Raw genomic sequence first — 6000 nt, 5'->3', positions numbered from 1 at the left:
TAGATAGGAGGGGACGGTTATAACCGCCTTTGACCGTGCCCGGCGCCCGGGTAAGTCGGCCAGGGGCTTGGCCGAGGGGGTCAGCTCATGGGCTTGGCTCGACCAAGGAGGTCGGCCCATAGCTCGGCCGAGGAGTTCGGCCATAGCCTAACTCTCAAATTCTTCAATTATTATATTATAAATCAAGATCTACATTGTAAGATAGATCATAGACATAAAGTACATTTTTAATATACGTACTAAATATACATTTTTAATACACTAACTATTTATTTTTTGAATGTACATTATTTGTAGACTGAAGGTTCATTATTTGGTATACCAATTCATGAACCTTTCGTACACAAATAATGTACCTTATGTATATTAAAAATAAACATGTACTTATTCATGTTACACAGTATAATTTTCTCAAATTCTTCTTTTCCTCCACATTTTCTATTCTAGGGTGCAAGTTAGTTTTTAGCTTGGGAATAAAATTATGGTCCATTTAATTTAATCTCTATTTTTAATTTTTTTATTCTCTATTTGTATTAAATTAAATATATGTATAAAGTATCATATATGTTGGAAGATTGATTTATTGTTGGTTTATGCTTTTTTTTTGAGTGTCAACTTTTTGTCCCCTTAATTTTTATTTTTATTTTTCATTGGGTTTGCAATAAATTCGTTTTTATTTAAGAAAAAAGGAATAAGGTTCAAATTTGCCACTGAACGTAACCTGAAAATGCAATTAGGCCACTGAACGAAAAAAAAAAAGTGCAATTAGGTCATTGAACACTCAAAAAATGTGCAATTAGGCCATTGAACTCTCCAAACGTATGCAATTTTACCGGATAGCAGGTTACCATCAATTTATCAGGTTACCTGCTTATGTGGCAGCTTAGTTGGCATTTTTAATAATTTTTAAATAATTTTTAATAATTAATTTTAATAATAAATTTTATAAAAAATTGGAAAAAATTAAATAAAAAATAAAATAAAGTCGTTTTTATTTTTAAAAATTTTTTTTTAATAAAAAGTTATTATTAAAATTTATTAAAAATTAATTAAAATTTATTAAAAATGCCAACTCAGCTGCCACGTAAGCAGATAACCTGCTAAAATTGAGGGTAACCTGCAATCAGGTGAAATTGCACATTTTTAGAGTGTTCAGTGGCCTAATTGCACTTTTTTTTCGTTCAGTGGCCTAATTGCTTTTTCAGGTTACGTTCAGTGGCCAATTTGAACCTTATTCCAAGAAAAAATATACAAATAAAAAAGACATGAGCCAAATACTCTTGTGGAGTGTGGACTCACATTTTGTCATAATTAATTAATTAACATTGGTGGGAAGGGGAAATTATTACGCAATAATAACATAAAATAGATCGATGATATATTTCAATCATATCGTAGTCTAATGAATGTTTGTTGGATCAGCTTTCGCAATCATTCCCACAATCCCATCTCACTGATTGCGATTCAGAATGCCTTCAATTCCCCTTTAATTTTAACCATTAATTAATCATATTTAATTTGTGATCTCATCCCACTTCATTTCACTGGCTTTTCCACATGTCACACCTTTGAAAATCCCTAAATTTGCTCTAAAATGGGCCGCCAAGTAAATGGAGCGTTACTTTTGACTTTTTGTACAAAAAAATCACGAGTTTAATTCTAGTTTATCAATATCCTCTAGATTGAACCTGTCGTACATGGTTTTCGTAGTGTAATTTACGAATTATTACAAAAGAATAGCATTTATCACCAGGGGCGGAGCCATCTACATGTTGCAAGGGGCCCTCCCCTCCCCTCGGCCTCCTTCAAATTTTTTTTGATAGTATAATACTTATTTTGGTGTCCTCCCTACTCAAAATATTTGACCTCTCCCAATCAATTTTGTAGAATAAATTTCTTATTTTTTAGCCTTTTCACAATATCAATTTTTATATTCTTCAAGGAGTAATCTGGTCACTTTTTCATATATTTTTGAAGCTTTGAATCTTTTGATGAATTACGGGTATTGTATGTAACATATTGGTGCAAGATTATTATGGCCTTAATGGCCATTAAGGAGTGCTAATTGTAACAGTTGTAACGGTAACTGTTACAAAGCCTATATTAATGGTAAAATAGGCTATATAAGCTAGGTCCCCACACTACTCAGGACACGGTCATTCTGACAAAAATTATACACCATCTTTGAACCTGAGACTAGTGGCCTAGTGGGAGACACTCTGCCCAAATCACTGCAGCAAACAACTAAGGCATCCTACATCAACTTCAAGGCAAATCAATAGCATACAACTATAGCTGGAGGTTAGTCCCTATTATTACATATATACAATGCATGTATAACTGTATATGTGCCTATATTTGCTTACATTGTATATTTTCATTTATCTTCAAACATCATTCTCTGAATAACTATATTAATGGAGGCTTCGGTCTTTCAAGTCAAAGAAGATGGTGATTACATAAACAAAGAATTAGATATATAAGGTAGATATTAATTTGAAACAAAGAATTAATTATTCACTCTTAAATCGTAATTGGTCCCCGCATCATCTAATTCTGACTCTACCCATGTTTATCACGTACACACATTTAGATAATGCATGTAGATTTCTCTTATTTGGAACTTGTGACCTCCCATTTGAAAGAACCATAGTCATGTTGCTTGGCCACAAGATCTTTGGCACTCATTGGAACAATGTTAAAATTAAAAGAATTAAACAGTTGTAGCATATTAATTTGGTTCAAAGAATGAATTTGAGTGAATGTAATAGCTAGACTATCAATAGCATACAAATTATATTATATTATTTGGTTCACTGAAATAATAGATTTCATAAATTGTATTCTAGCGTTTGATTAGTTGAATTGAGAAATATGAAATAACCATTCAAAAGACAAAAATATCATTTACAATATATATATATATATATATATATATATATATATATATATATATATATTGTGCTCAGATGTCATGTAATGACCTCTCTCATGTGAAAGGTCATGAGATGTATGTTTAAACAGATACTACAATATAATAAAGTCAGTAGCATTCAAAAAAAAAAAAACATACGTGAACAATGCTTTTTATGAAAAATTTGAAATAAGTTTAGTTATTCATCTAGCTAGGTTGATCAAATATTGAAAAATATGAAAAACATGGGCGAAGTGGCGCATTTGGTCCATGGCTGTTAAAACTGACGGAAAATTTAAAAAATATTTAAAATTTTAGGGGTAAAGTAGGAAATTCACATTTTATTCACTTTCTTATATTGAAACCACTTTTGCAACATTATTTTCAACTTCCTAGCATTGTATTTCAAGGTTCTTCAATTCCAAAAGCAATTCAATAATCTTCTTATGGCTTGTCAGTAACCTGAGTCTCGTATAAGGAACTTATGACTCAGTACAAACAAGAGAACACTTGATCATTGTCTCCAAGCATGTAAAACACACTATCCTAAAAGTTTCTGATTTTCCTTACTAAACATAATGGTAATCAAACCATAACTTTTGAAATACAAGAAGATATCAAATTTCTCAGTTATTCTTATGACAAATTCACCAAGGGAGTAACTTGAGATTTTTAGTATGTAAAATTCTTTTGTAAACTCTGCAGTAACTTAATCAAGAATCGTATATCCTGACAATATATGAAAATTATATTATATATATACCCATCACTTCATCTGTATTCTTAAAAACCAGAGTAATGAATGAGGAACCTAAGATTCAGTTATGAAAATTCTAAAATCTTTTGTAACTTTTAAAAACGATTATTGACTGTTGCATATGAAAATTTTTTACATACTAAAAATCTCAAGTTATTCCGTTGATGAATTTCTCATAAAAGCAACTTGAGAAATTTGACATCATTTTGTATCTCAAAAGTTCTGATTTGATTACCTTTGTTGCTTAGTAAAGAAAATTGAAAATTGATAGAATAGTGTATTTCACACGTCTGAAGACAATGATCAAGTGTTTCTTTGTTTGTGCTAAGTCTTAAGTTTGCTATATGAGAGTCAGGTTCCTAACAAGTTATACTAAAGTTATTGAAATGCTTTTAGAATTGAACAATCTTGAAATAAGAGGCTAAGAAGTGAAAAAATAATGTTGTGAAAGTGATTTTGATATAAGAAGGAGAATAAAATGTGAATTTTCTACTTTACCCCTCAAATTGTAAATATTTTTTAATTTTTCTGTCAGTTTTAACAGCCAGGGACCAAATGCGCCACTTCACTCATAAGTCATAACTGAGGGACTAAAAATAAATACAGTCATAACTCAGGGACTGGTGCACTAGATAAAGCTCTAGAATGCAGTCATGCATTCAAATGATATGGAATAGTGCACTTATAATATGTAAAAGTTTACTCAAGTTAGATGGACCGCAACATATCAATGAATGCACTGTAAAACTTTACCTAATGCATTATACTAATTACAAAAATATATCGTATTTTTTTTATTTTCTCCTTATTTTTCAACATTTGATAAACTCAAATGGACATATGATATTATCTACATTTTTTTTTACAAGAAGCATTATTTTCACAAGCAAAGCGCGTAAATATTATTTTTGGGGTATTACAAATTTACAATTAAAAAGAAAAAAAAAAAACTATTCTTCAAATATGAGGATAGGAAAAAAGTAAAGACGATATGGTGAAAAGGAATATACGCAAGGTATAAAAGTATAATTACACAGATATTAATATAATTGCCTAATAATTATTATGTAATTAAGCTAAACATGGATTTATTTTTATAATAATTACAATTAAATTATTTCTCCTTTTTCTCATATTTATTTTAGCAATAATATAATTACATAAATAATATTACATATCAATTTTTAAGATAATTGTTGACAAACGATTCATATATTATTCAATTAATTGAGTGATACTTTTGCACTAATCTTATAATCAAATAAATGTGCACTTTCACATATTAGAATTGTTTGTAATTTCATCTTTAATTTTATTATCTAAATATATAATAAAAGATTTTATTCGTGCATCGCATGGATAATTGATCAAATTCAAGCAAAGATAACATCAGAAAACATAATTGATCCAACCAATTTCATCAATTGCACTATATAATATTCGTTGTTATAATTTATATAATTGTATATCGATCTAAATATTCTTAAAATATTATAACAAATTCATTTTGTGCAACGCACGAGTGAAAATACTAATTAATATAATTTTTTCTTCTGTATTCACATTCTACATACGGAAATAATTTAACCGAGTGTCAATAAGTTCAGTAATTATCTCGTAGAATATAATTTATAGTATCATAATAAAAACATTTATACCTTAAAACTTATAATATGAATAAATAATAAAATAAATTAAAGAGTTTGAAAAAATATTTAAATTATTAAAATACTCTACTAAAGTATATGAACAGATACTACATTGTAATAGAGCTAGTAGCATTCAAAAAAAAAAAATTAAAATACTCTACTATTTTTTTCATAAAGTCATTTGAATGGACATTATGTGTCCATTTGAAAATACAATAAAAATATTTTATAGAAAATAATTTTCAGAAAACTATTCATTTTTTGAAAAAAAAAATATAATTTTTTATTTTTAGCTGAAAGTCCAAAATAATCTTTTTTTTTTGTTTGGCTAAATTTTTTTAAAATTATATTTCTTTTATTTGATTTATTTTTTAAACATGAATATAAATTTATTAAATTTTTTATAAAATATTAATTATTTTAATAATGATAATAATAATTATTTATATTAAAATAAAATTATATATTAAAATTTATAATACTAATAATAAGATGTAAATAAATTGCAATACTCAATTATGTTGATGGGCATATTAATATAACACTACCATATATAAACAATCGTTATCCCCTGCAGTGCACATAGCATTGTGCGCCCTGTGCATCTCAAAACGACGTCGTTTTGTTATGTTGTGTGGGAAGTCGGCGCGACAGAGTGTATGTATATTATGTTATATAAA

This window comes from Ipomoea nil, unplaced genomic scaffold (genome assembly GCF_001879475.1).
Source record: "Ipomoea nil cultivar Tokyo-kokei standard unplaced genomic scaffold, Asagao_1.1 scaffold2921, whole genome shotgun sequence".
Taxonomy (NCBI): Eukaryota; Viridiplantae; Streptophyta; class Magnoliopsida; order Solanales; family Convolvulaceae; genus Ipomoea; species Ipomoea nil.
This window is presented reverse-complemented; position numbering follows the sequence as displayed.